Raw genomic sequence first — 14778 nt, 5'->3', positions numbered from 1 at the left:
ATCAATGTAATACACTATATAAATAGAGCCAAGGACAAAAACCATATGATTATCTCCTTAGATGCAGAAAAAGCATTTGACAAAATCCAACATGCATTTATGATAAAAACCCTACAAAAAACTGGAATAGATGGTCTCTACCTCAAACTGATAAAAGCCATCTATGAAAAACCAACAGCCAGTATCCTACTAAATGGTCAAAAACTGAAATCCTTCACACTAAAATCAGGAACAAGACAAGGATGCCCACTATCACCACTCTTGTTCAATATGGTTCTGGAAACATTTGCCACAGCAATTAGACAAGAGAAAGAAATAAAAGGAATAAAGATAGGTAATGAAGAAGTCAAATTGTCATTAGTTGCAGATGACATGATACTGTATAGAGAAGACCTCAAGAACTCCACCAAAAGTCTTCTAGACTTAATAACCAAATTCAGTCAAGTAGCTGGTTACAAGGTCAACACACACAAATCAATAGCTTTCCTCTACACCAATGACAGACTCTCTGAGAGAGAAATAGGGCAAATAATTCCTTTCACAATAGCATCCAAAAAACTGAAATACCTGGGAATCATCCTAATGAAAGAAATGAAAGACCTCTTCTCTGAAAACTATGGCACTCTGAAAAGAGAGATTGAAGATGATATCAGAAAATGAACAGACATCAACCTGCGCCTGGGTAGGAAAGTTTAATATAGTGAAAATGGCCACACTTTCAAAACTGCTATATATATTTAATGCAATTCCAATTGAGATCCCAGCAGCATGCTTCACAGACCTTGAGAAAACAATCCAAACATTCGTTTGGAACAAGAAGAGATCCAGAATAGCAAAAGCAATTCTAGGTAACAGAGACATGGCAGGGGGTATCACAGTCCCCAACCTGCAACTCTACTACAAAGCTACTGTGATAAAAACAGCATGGTACTGGCAAAGAAACAGACTTGAGGACCAGTGGAACAGATTAGAAGATGCAGAAATAATGCCAGACACACTCAGCCATCTCATCTTTGATAAAGGAGCCAAACACCCTCACTGGAGGAAAGATAGCCTCTTTAATAAATGGTGCTGGAAAACTTGGGTTTCAACTTGTCAAAGATTAAAATTAGACCTCTATGTCTCACCAGGCACTAACCTAAAATCAAAAAGGATTAAAGATCTAAATATTAAAATAGAAACTCTGAACCAATTGGAACAGAGTTTAGGTAGAACCCTTGAAGACATCGGTGTAGGAAAAGATTTTATGAACAAAACCTCAGTTGCCCATCAACTATCACAAACAATCATCAAGTGGGATCTCTTCTTATTGAAAGGCTTCTGCACAGCAAGAGAAACCACCAGCAGTGTGAAGAGACAATCCACAATGTGGGAAAAAATCTTCACCTGCTCTTCCTCAGACAAAGGTCTACTATCTCAAATCTATAAACAACTTAAAAAGATCAGACCTCCTAAATTTAAAGACCCAATCCAAAAATGGGCATCTGAAATGAACAGACACTTGTCAGACAAAGAAGTAGAAATAGCAAAAAATACATGAAAACATGTTCAACATCACTGGTCATTCGAGAGATGCAAATGAAGACAATGCTGAGATTCCACTTCACTCCAGAAAGAATGGCTGCTATCATGAAATCAACCAATAACAAGTGATGGCGGGGCTGTGGGGAAAGAGGAACCCTGCTCCACTGCTGGTGGGAGTGTAGACTGGTGCAACCACTGTGGAAATCAGTATGGAGATACCTCAAAGAACTAGGACTGAAAGTCCCATTTGACCCAGCTATTCCACTGCTGGGGATCTTCCCCAAAGAATTAAAAGAATCATACCACAGTGATATATGTGTGCCCATGTTCATAGCAGCACAGTTTGTAATAGTTAAAACTTGGAAACAGCCCAAATGCCCATCAACTGAAGACTTGATAAAGAAAATCTGTTTTTTTAATAAAATGGGGTACTACTCAGCCATAAAAAATGAGAAATTAGAGACATTTATAGCTAAGTGAATGCACATTGTGATGATACTCTTAAGTGAAATAAATAGAACACACATGTGTAAATACCGAATAACTTCTCTGGTGTGACAAACTGAAAGTGTAAATAAGGACTAAAAATGTATAATAGGTAATGTGAAATAGGAAGAAAAGTGGCAAAGGGGAAGAAAATGGGAGAGCTAGAGGAAAGGGTAGAAGGGAATGGGATTAATATGAGAAAATGGAAAACTACGAACAAAATCTTTGTAAATAGGGAGGACTGGAGGGGTTGAAGGGAGGGCTGGGCAAGGGTGAAAAATAAGAACCAAGAGAGACTATGTAAAGGTGCAAATTTCCAATGATGAATGTCATTATATTGTATACCTAAAATGTACCAATGATTAAAATGAATAATCAATAATTCAAAATAGGAAGAAAAGGTCCAAAGGTGTAGGGGTAGTGGGAGGGGCAGGGGAAAGGAAAGAAGGGAAAGCAAAATGATGAGAAATGGAAATAAAGTCTTTGTAAATAGGGAAGGGTGGAGGGGGTGAAGGGAGGGCTAGGAATGGGGAAAACATAAGAACCAGGATGCATTATGTAAAGGTACAATTCCCAATGAGAAATGTAATTGTGTTGTATACCTACAATGTACCAATAAAAGAATTTAATTTTTAAAAAGTACGTCAAAATTTTAAACAATGAACATTATTAATCCTGGGGTATATCTCACTGGTAGAGAACATTTGTCTAGCATGACCGAGGTCCTGAATTTGATGCTCAATAAACACACACACTGCCTACAGCACACAACACACTCATACACACACACACACACACACACATACAAACATAAACATGCACACACACATACATTAGAGTGCCTATTATGTACACTATACTCTTAGTCCACCATATGCTTAACTCTTAAAACATCCCTGAAATCAGAGAATTTATGATCTACATAGAGAAAAATAGAGAAAAATAGTTTTAAACAAAAATAAATTTACATGTAGCCGTACATGCTAAATATAAAGTTTTATTAAAAATCATAAATAGTGTCTTCTTATCCTTGGCTCCTTAGAAATTTGAATAAATTGTTTAGTCTTTTGTTTTTCTACATAATAAAAATAGAGATATTTACCATTTCTCATAGACTAAAACAATTTATTAGAAATTGCTTTAAAATGTAAAGAAGTATATTGGATAAGTTCCTAAGGTACATAGATAGCATCCCAGGCCTCTTTTCACAAATTAACCATTAGTGAAAGAGACAAACTTTTAAAAATTGAGAATCAAAGAAGACTTCAGAGAAGAGGTGATACTTCTTGAAATAGGTGGTCTTTAAATTAGCAATAGTATGAGATTCAGGCAAGGACAGGAAGGAGTGTACAAATGAAGCATAAAATTCCCCTGTCCCCCTAATATGCTGTTATCAAGGAGGACAGAACTATGGAGAAAGAAAAAATAAAGTTTACAAAAGAGTATTAGGATCAAAAGTGGATAGTAAAATCATATAAATACAACACACACACACACACACACACACACAGACACACATGAGAGAGAGAGTGAGAGAGAGACAGAGACAGAGAGAGACAGAGAAACACAGAGATAGAGACAGAGACAGACAAAGAGAGACAGAGAAACAATATACTACATACTTATAAATAGACCACAAAGCAAAATGAGAACTATTGTTCATAATCTCAGAATAAACATGGATTATTTTGTCTTATATCCTCCCAGGAATTTTTTAAAATTTAAAACACATTCTCTACAATTCTTGAAAAAATCCTCAGTGTGTCATGGTATCTTGTAGTTACACAGTAGACAGTGAATAAATGTTTAGTGTACTGAAGCTTCTGACTTATATCTGTATGAAGTTTGAGAAAAGGCTTAGATTTTTCTCTTCCTAAAATTGAAGTTTGGGGAATTGTTGATTTTTTTCTCTTAGAGTTTATTTTCCCAAGCTGAAATCACCAGAAGTAACACCATCTTTTCATTTCTTCTGATTTTATTGATGCTGCAGTTAAAATCCAGTCAATTTTATTGACTTTGAATAATTCTATATTGCTTCATTCTAATTTTTCTGAAACACAGATTGTTTCATGAAAGATCAGGGGACTTGGATAGCTACTACAAGCCAATTTCTTGTGGGGGTAGAAACCTAATAGACACCTTTTTCTTGTCTTACTTCTTGTTAAACATATAGTTAATTATTTTCAAAACTCCATAAAATATAATTAAACATTAAAATAATTTATGATTATATGACCTACAGATAACCACATTAACACACATAAATGCAATAAAGTACAGTTCAGATTTTTTAAGGTATAGGTTGACTCACACTATGAGAGATGTTTGAGATGTTTTCCTCACAAAGCAGCACCAGAACACTTAGTTCAAATTCAAAATATCAGAAGTTAAGTTATTCTAGTCTCTCAGTCTCTTCCTCCTCCCTCCCCTCTCTCTGTATTTATCTCTGTCTCTGTCTCTCTCTTGCTCTATTTATCTATCTTTATCTCTCTCTCAGACTCCAACTTTTTCTTTCATATCCTCAATATCTTCATATCTTTATATTTGTGTGGAATACTACCAAACATCAATACTTCTGAATTTCCTTGGTGTTTCTTTTTGTTAAACAGGTTCAAATACATTAGCCTTTATATTAGAAAGTAATCAGAAACCAACATACTCAAAAAAAGAGAATAAACAACAGTGGCTTATTCTTTCCATAGTGTTTATATTTCCATAAGTTTTTTTGTGAAAAATGTAAAAATGTACTCAAATGTTCCTCCAATTTCAGATATGACAACATGTTAAGAAACACTACATCTGAGTTCTGAAATTTCAGTATTTAGGAGCTTTCAATCACAAAAGTGACTCTACCATAAAAAAATGTGTTCCATTCTAAATGGGACCTAGAATAACCTGGCATCACTAAAATAACTAAAATCCTGCTGTCATTTTTATTCTTGGCCAGAACCAACCCTCTGGTAGACCAAGGCACAGTTCTGAGTATATCATGATTCTCAAGTATTTTCTGTAGGTTAAATAATATTAAAACAAGTATCAGTAGCATTAGAAAAGGGAAAAGAAAACCCTAAATTGCAAAATGACAGCTTAGAAATATTAGAGAGTGAGCAACAATTCCAAATGCCTTCACTTTCTAAGGAGAAGTTTAATAGGCTGGGAGTAGCTAGTATGTATGGAAGAATGCGTGCAGAGGTGTAAACTCAGGAATGCACATATACAGCTAAAGTGTAATCCATTGTGAATTAATTCATGTATTTCTTTTTTACACAATGATTGTATATTGTAGTCATGCTATCTTAATTTCCACAGCAGTCTAATAAGTATATATCACCTCATCATCCTTAAAAAGTTAAAGGTCAATAAAAATATTCCCAATTCACAACATTCTAAAAAAAGCTCTAGTTTCTAATGATGATGTTAAAATTGATGGCAGCTTTAGGGTTCTAATTCCACTGTTCAGTGTTTCACAGACATTAACTGTTATAATCCTCTCAACAACTCTGTGAGGTAGATAATATTACCTTTGTCCTTGTTTTGCAGTTGGATGCATTTAAGGCCCTTGGAGAAAAATCACAAAGCTAAAAATGGTAGAAGAATTCAAACTCACAAGTTCCTGAAACCAAGCCCTAAACTTCTATGCAGAATTGCCTCTACTAAAGGAAGGAGACAATTAAATCTTCATAATTAACTACCACTGAACAATATACATGGCTTCCACCTAAAAGTAATTGAAATACCTTCTAAAAACTGAAAAACAAAAATAAATCTACATGTGTTGTTATAGAAAGTGTTACATTTTCCTCACAACCAGTATGCATTGAGAACTTTTTAAAGTCAGACGCTCTTAATTACCTGGGCATCTTTAATAAACAAATCAAGGTCTCTGCTCTCAAGATAATAATTTAGTTGATTAATTAATTAATTAATTGAAGAAGACAAGAAAGTAAAAAGCAATTTGAATGTTGAATGATGAGTGTTACATATGGATGAGTAAGCTCAAAATTTAGGACATTTTCCTAATTCATTTTTTTGTAAGGAAAGATCCAAGAAGCACATAGTTTGTAGCTCATTCCTAATGTGCAGCCTAAAGATAATGACAAGCTAATTAGTGATGTAAAAATATAGGGACACCTAAAGAAATGTGAGATGATGACAGTCACATGAAAATCATTTAAGAAAACCAAACACCCAATGGAAAGCCAGTAACATAGATAAACCAGCAGTTTACAGAAAAAGAAAATTAAAAAGATAATAAATATATAAAAGAAATGCAATCAAGAAATTATATTGAATCATAATTAAATAAATTCAAAGATAGAGCCATATTTCACTTATTTTGTAAGCAAAATAACCCTACCAATTACCAATTTTGAGAGAGTTTGTGAAGCTTTCAGGAATACAACCAAGCAAGAGCTATAAAAACTATAAATAAAAAATAAAGGCACCCTACAGTCTCACTCTTAAAATATTTAATACCACAGAAATATTCTTTCAGATTTATGCCTAAAATGTTCATTAAAGGATGCTTATAATGGCTAAAGCTATTTATAATGAACACACCCATAGATATTATTCTGGTTATATAAGTGTTAGGAAATGCACTTCTGATGGGCTGAATTCTGTACCTCACCATTATCTCCAATTTGTACGTTCAAAAATTAATACTCAATGTCACAGAATGTAACTGTATTTGGAAATAAGAACATGAAAAAGGTGATTAAGTTAAATGAGGTCATTAGACCTACCTAATCCAATATAACTGGTCTCCCTGTGAAAATTGGAAGTTAGGACAAAGACACCATAGAGAGATGCCCATGTAAGGACACAGAAAGAAAGTGGTGGTCTATAACCAAAGAAGAGAGGCCTAAGAAGAAACCAAACCTGCCAAAAGAGTTTAGAATTGCTTTGTTTTTCTTTCTATTAAACTCTTTTATTGGCACATTGTAGGTATACAACACAATTACATTTCTCATTGGAAATTGTACTTTTACATGATGCATCTTGGTTCTTATTTTTTCCCCATTCCTAGCCCTCCCTTCATGCCCTCCACCCTTCCCTAATTACAAAGGCTTTATTTCCATTTTTTCCATTTCTCAGCATTTTTCCTTTCCCTTCTTTCCTTTCCCCTGCCCCTCCCACTACCCCTACCCCTTGGACCTTTTCTTCCTATTTTACATTATCGATTATTCATTCTAATCATTGGTACAATTTAGGAATACAACATAATGACATTCATCATTGGAAATTTGAACCTATACATAGTTTCTTTTGGTTCTTATTTTTCACCCTTGCCCAGCCCTCTCATCAACCCCTTCAGTAATCTCTATTTACAAAGATTTTGTTCCTATTTTTTCATTTTCTCATATTAATCCCATTCCCTTCTATCCTTTCCCCTAGCCCTCCCACTTCCTTGGCTTTGCCCCTTTTCTTCCTATTTCACAGTACCTATTATACATTTAGTCCTTATTTACACTTTCAGTTTCTCAGACCAGAGAGACTATTCGGTATTTACACATCTGTGTCCTATTTATTTCATTTAAGAGTATCACCTCAATGTGCATCCACTTAGCTATAAGTGTCTCTAATTTCTCATTTTTGATGGCTGAGTAGTAACACATTTCATTAAAAAAAAAAAACAGATTTTCTTTATCCAGTCTCCACTTGATGGGCACTTGGGCTGTTTCCATGTTTTAGCTATTACAAACTGTGCTGCTATGAACATGGGCACACATATATCACTGTGGTATGATTCTTTTAATTCTTTGGGGAAGATCCCCAGCAGTGGAATAGCTGGGTCAAATGGGACTTTCAGTCCTAGTTCTTTGAGGTATCTCCATACTGATTTCCACAGTGCTTGCACCAGTCTACACTCCCACCAGCAGTGGAGCAGGGTTCCTCTTTCCCCACAGCCACGCCATCACTTGTTATTGGTTGATTTCATGATAGCAACCATTCTTTCTGGAGTGAAGTGGAATCTCAGCATTGTCTTCATTTGCGTCTCTCGAATGACCAGTGATGTTAAACATTTTTTCATGTATTTATTTGCTATTTCTACTTCTTTGTCTGAGAAATGACTGTTCATTTCAGATGCCTATTTTTGGATTGGGCCTTTAAATTTGGGAGGTCTGATCTTTTTAAGTTGTTTATAGATTTGAGATAGTAGACCTTTGTCTGAGGAAGAGCAGGTGAAGATTTTTTCCCACATTGTGGATTGTCTCTTCACACTGCTGGTAGTTTCTCTTGCTGTGCAGAAGCTTTTTAATAAGAAGAGAGCCCATTTGTTGATTGTTTGTGCTAGTTCACGGGCAACTGAGGTTCTGTTCATGAAATCTTTTCCTGAACTGATGTCTTCAAGGGTTCTACCTAACCTCTGTTCCAGCTGGTTCAGCGTTTCTATTTTAATATTTAGATCTTTAATCCATTTTTATTTCAGTTTAGTGCATGGTAAGAGATACAAGTCTAGTTTTAATCTTTGGCAAGTTGAAGCCCAATTTTTTAAAGCACCATTTATTAAAGAGGCTATCTTTCCTCCAGTGAGGGTGTTTGGCTCCTTTATCAAAGATAAGATGGCTGAGTGTGTCTGGCATTGTTTCTGCATCTTCTAATCTGTTCCACTGGTCCTCAAGTCTGTTTCTTTGCCAGTACCATGCTGTTTTTATCACAGTAGCTTTGTAGTAGAGTTGCAGGTTGGGGATTGTGATACCCCCTGCCATGTCTCTGTTACCTAGAATTACTTTTGCTATTCTGGGTCTCTTCTTACTGCAAATGAATTTTTGGATTGTTTTCTCAAGGTCCATGAAGTATGTTGCTGGGATCTCAATTGGAATTGCATTAAATCTATATAGCAGTTTTGGAAGTTTGACCATTTTCACTATATTAATCCTTCAAACCCAGGAGCAGGGGATCTCAGTCCATTTTCTGATACTGTCTTCAATCTCTCTTTTCAGAGTGCCATAGTTTTCAGAGAAGAGGTCTTTGATTTCTTTCGTTAGGATGATTCCTAGGTATTTCAGTTTTTTGGATGCTATTGTGAAAGGAATTATTTGCCCTATTTCTCTCTCAGTGAGTCTGTCATTGGTGTAGAGGAAAGCTATTGATTTGTGTGTGTTGACCTTGTAACCAGCTACTTGACTGAATTTGGTTATTAGGTCTAGAAGACTTTTGGTGGAGTTCTTGAGGTCTTCTATATAGAGTATTATGTCATCTGCAACTAATGACAATTTGACTTCTTCATTACCTATCTTTATTCCTTTTATTTCTTTCTCTTGTCTAAGTGCCGTGGCAAATGTTTCCAGAACCATATTGAACAAGAGTGGTGATAGTGGGCATCCTTGTCTTGTTCCTGATTTTAGTGTGAAGGATTTCAGTTTTTGACCATTTAGTAAGATAATGGCTGTTGGTTTTTCATAGATGGTTTCTATCAGTTTGAGGTACAGACTGTCTATTCCAATTTTTTGTAGGGTTTTTACCATAAATACATGTTGGGTTTTCTCAAATGCTTTTTCTGCATCTATGGAGATAATCATATGGTTTTTGTCCTTGGCTCTATTGATATAGTGTATTACATTAATTGATTTTCATATATTGAAGCATCCCTGCATCCCTGGGATGAATCCCACTTGATCAGGGTGTATGATCTTCTTGATGATCTTCTGCATTCTGTTTGCCATTGTCTTATTAAGGATTTTTGCATCTATGTTCATTAGTGAGATTGGCCTATAGATCTCTTTTTCAGTTGGGACTTTCTCTGGTTTGAGGATCAAGGTGATGCTTGCTTCCAGGAATGAATTTGGGAGTATTGCTTTTCTTTCAATTTCATTGAAGAGTTTAAACAGTAGTGGCAGCAGTTCCTCTCTAAATGTCTTGTAGAATTCAGCAGTGAAGCCATCAGGGCCTGGGCTTTTCTGAGTTGATAAGTTTTAATTACATTTTCAATTTCATTTGTTCATATTAGGTTGTTCAGAATTTTTCGGTCTTCTTCATTCAACTTTGGTAATTCATATGTATCTAGAAATCTGTCCATTTCTTCTGTGTTGTCCATCTTATTGGCATATAGCTTCCGGAAGTAGGTATTGATGATCCTCTGGATTTCTGCTGGGTCTGTTGTAATTTCACCCTTTTCATTCCTAATTGCATGGATTTGGGCCTTTTCTTTCCTTTTTCTGACAAGGTTGGCTAAATGTTTGTCAATTTTGTTCATTCTTTCCAAGAACCAACTCTTGGCTTCTTTGATTTTCTGTGTCATTCTCTTAGTCTCCATTGCATTGATTTCTCCTCTGATCTTTATAATTTCCTCCCTTGTATGAGCTTTGGGGTTGTCCTGCTCTTCCTTTTCTAGAAGCTTGAGGTTCAGCATCAGGTTGTTTAATTGGGATCGTTCTGTTTTCCTAATATGCATATTCACTGCTATAAATTTCCCTCATAAGACAGCTTTCATTGTGTCCCATAGATTCCGATATGTTGTATTGTCATTGTCATTTACTTGAAGGAACTGTCTGATTTCTTCTTTAATTTCCTCTGTGACTCATTGGTTATTCAGAAGTGTGTTGTTCACTTTCCACATGTTTATGAAATTTTTTGAGTTTCTTTTGCTATGGATCTCCAATTTCATCGCACTATGGTCTGATAATATACAGGGCATAACTTCAATTCCTTTGCACTTACTGAAACATGTTCTATGGGTGAGTATGTTGTCTATTTTGGAGAATGACCCTGAATGTGTATTCTGATTTTGTGGGGTGGAAGACTCTGTAAACATCTGTTAAGTTCATTTGTTCAAGAGTTCGATTGAGTTCTAGTATTTCATTCCTTATTTTTAGTCTAGTTGATCTATCTATTTGTGACAGTGGGGTGTTGAGGTCTCCCTTGTATTAGTGCATATATGACTTTTCCTGTCCATTAGTATTTGTTTTCTATAGTTGGGCGCACTAGTGTTTGGTGCATAGATATTTATGATTGTCATCTCTTCCTCTTGGATTCTTCCCTTTACAAGGATTTAGTGTCCTTCTTTAGCTCTCTTAATCAGTGTTGGTTTGAAATCTACTTGATCTGCAAAGAGGATAGCTACTCTTGCTTTTTTTCAGGTTCCTGTTGCATGCAGTATTGTTTTCTACCCTTTCACTTTCAGTCTATGAGTTTCCTTTTGAAGTAAGTGTGTTTCTTGTATGCAGCATATTGTTGGATTTTGCTTCTTGACCCATTCTGCCAGTCTATTTCTTTTGATTGGTGAATTGAGACCATTAACATTGATGGTGATAACTCAAACATATTGGCCTGTCATTGCCATGACTTTTCCTTTTTGTTGGGTTCTCCCCCTTTACATTTAATTTCTTGTCATGCCAGATGGGTTCATTCTGCTTTGCTTCCTGGGCTTGTGATCCTCAATGTCTGTTCCTAGGATATTGTGTAAGATTCTCTGGAGTGCTGGTTTGATATTCACGAAGTTCCTAAGGTGCTCTTTGTCATGAAAGTATCTTATTTCTGCATTCATTTTGAAAGATATTTTTGCAGGGTACATCAATCTGGGTTGGAGGCTGTTTTCTTTTAGGGCTTGGAATATGTCACTCCAAGCTCTTCTTGCCTTGATGGTTTGTGTTGAGAAGTCTGCTGTGATTCTGATGGGCTTTCCTTTGTATGTGATTTGTTTCTTTTCTCTGACTGCTTGTAGAACTCTGTTCTTCTGTTGAGTTTCTGGAATCTTAACAATTATATGCTTATATGTAGATTTTTTTTGATCAAGGCTATTTGGAGTCCTATATGCCTCACTTATCTGTATGTCAAGCTCTTTTCCCCTGCTTGGGAAGTTTTGTGCCATTATTTCTGTGAAGAGATTTTTTATGTCATCTGCACTCTCTCCTGTTTCTTCATTGAGCCCAATCAATCTTATGTTATCCTTTTTTGCATCATCTAGCAGCTGCTGGATTGATTTCTCATGTTCCCTTATAATTTTGAAGCAATTTTTCTTTTCCTGATCACTAATTGCAATCTTATCTTCTATACCTGAAATTCTGTCCTCACATTGGCTCATTCTGCTGTGTAGACTTTCAGTGGAGTTTTTCATGTCCTGAAAATCTATTTGCATCTGTTTTATGGATTCCACTTGTTTCTTATGTTGGGATTCCATCATGTTCCTGAGCTCCTCTCTAGATTTATTAATCATGTCTTGCACTAGGCGCACTGTTGGGAGCAATGCTACATAATTCTAGGGAAAAATCATTTGAGTAGGCCTAGTTCTTTTGCCTGCAGCCCAGCTAGGACATTCCAGACATAATTGTATTTTGGCCGCTGGTGACAACTGAGACCTCAATGCCCCCCCCCCCCCCCATGGTGCAATCTCCAGGACAAGGCCACACCTGTGGGAGACACCAGGGAGGAACCAAATCTTCATCTGCATAGTTCCTCATTGTTCTTAGATTTCCACTGCCCCCCAGCCTTTTGTTACACCTTGTTTATCCCAATGTGAAACACTGAACTCTGCATTGTCACTTGTTACATTTGTTTCCCCATGTACTGAATAAAAGGTGCTGCAAGCTAGGGGGTTTTGTCTTTGCTGCCCAGAGCAGCACTGATCAGACCCAAAGCTCAGCTTCTTCTCAGTCTCATTTGTCTACCTTTCCTGTCATTCACTGTGTGCGGCCATGGCTCACAGGAGACTAGTACTTACTGCAGAGGCTCTGGTAACATCCCCTTCTCCTGTTCTCTACATTTGGCACCCAACATGGATGTGAATTGGATCCACAGGTGAACTCGCCTGTGAGACAAACTTGGAGTAAAAGAGATAACACACGGATCTCCCAGGAGGATTTCAGGACTCAGACGAGGGACACTGGTGGTAAGAGTGTCCAGCTGGGGGTAATTTTCTATCTTTGCTGAGTTATAACTATGGGTCAGTCTCTGTAAACAGAGCAGCGTAACTCTGCCAAATTACTTAAGTCACTGTTAAATCAAGCTATGTACCCAGTACCTAAGGATGCTGTGATAAATTTGTTAAAAGACATACAAATGTACATCCCATCTTTTCCCCATAAAGGGACAACTAACTTAATATCATGAGAATGTGTAGGTACCACTCTCTGTGAGGCCTGTCAAAGGGGTGATTGTCTCTCCCCTGAACGCTACCAACTTGGGCCTTAATCCACTGAGGTCAGATTTGCTAGCCATTATATTTGTGATTGAAAACTTCCCTCCTCAACCTCTTAATATTTTAAGTTATTCCTCTTATGCAGCTTGGTTGACTCTGCTCTACCTTAGAACCTAAATTATTAAACTTGTTTTTAAGGTTACAAAAGGCCATATGTCAAAAAATTCTTCCTGCCTTAATAACTTGGGAGAAAGGTTTTGCCTGTTTCCTAACAGACAATAACAAAACCTTGTGGCTGCCTTCCTGGAATGTGAGACTGTGGATCACACCGGTGGAACCGCCAACATCTCAAAGGCCAGGAATAGCACCCCCACTGAGAGTGATGAGCCAGCAGCACCTGAGTACCCACCTCACCAGCAATGACCAACAAATCCACAGCAAGGTCCAGGACTGAGATGATGCCCCCAGAGAAATAATAATTATAGATTTATGGTAAAAAATTTATAAAGGTGGGGGACAACTTCAAAATGCTCTTTTTATATTTACAGGTATAAAAGTCCTTTTATTCCTTCTGATTCTAATCTCAAGAGATCTCTGTTAATTGATTATTCCAAAGTTTTTGACCAGTCATATGCAATTATAAATCTAATAATCATAAAAAAGATATTATAATTCAATTTGACCCAATATATTTGAATGCACTCTAATTTTATAAATTGTCTTATATGTTTGTCTGTTGTCTGTTTGTCTGTTTGTACAGTTGAGCTCAATTTTTTTTTCTCTTTTCCTTTTCACCTTTTGAAAAAAAATTTTTTTTTCCTTAAAAGATATTCACCTATTATTGGATTGGCTTACAGGTAAATATTATTAAATTAAAGTCATGCCTTTCTTCCCCCAAGTTGCTAACTGATCAAAGTGCCACCGAGATTTATTTTATAAAAGTAATGTGTATTGTCACCTACATGCAATAATCAAATTGCAATAAGCAGTTGTAAAATAAGAAGATATATATATTCTTATTCCTTGTTTGTCAAAATAAATAGAGACTGTGGGTACTCCCTTTGATGAATAAAGAAGTGGTCACCTAGAAAATAATTATTCTGGTCTTAATTCACTAAAGGGACCCCCTAGTAATTTTTATAATCTTATGGGAGACACACCACAACAAATATTGTCTCAATATATTATAAATTGATTACATTGGTTATTATTGAAGTTTAAATTCTAAATATGTTATAAATTAATTACATTGGTTATCATTGAAGTTTAAATTCTAAATATGTTATAAATTGATTACATTGGTTATCATTGATGTTTAAGGGCTAAATATGTTATAAATTGATTACATTGGTTATCATTGATGTTTAAGCACTAAATATGTTATTGTAAAATGTTTACATTGGTTAAGTTCTAAATATGTTATTGTAATATGTCCACATTAGTCATCTTCAAAAGCTTAATTTCTGTGTCATAAAAAAAAGAGTGTTATTAGAAAGATGGTTTTGGTACCAAACTACAGTGAAGAACATAAGGTTTTATGTAACTGTGATATTTATTACTGCTCCTTTTCTGGTGTTCAAAATGTATTCATGCCCTCTAATTGTATGGGTCTGCCAACATATTGTTTATGGTAATAACTTTTTGATTCAGGTATTTGCCCTTCTCTTATGCTCCAGCCACCTATGATA

This window comes from Heterocephalus glaber, unplaced genomic scaffold (genome assembly GCF_053883595.1).
Source record: "Heterocephalus glaber isolate CG9 unplaced genomic scaffold, H.glaber_assembly_v1.0 deba00000347, whole genome shotgun sequence".
NCBI classification, from domain to species: Eukaryota; Metazoa; Chordata; class Mammalia; order Rodentia; family Bathyergidae; genus Heterocephalus; species Heterocephalus glaber.
This window is presented reverse-complemented; position numbering follows the sequence as displayed.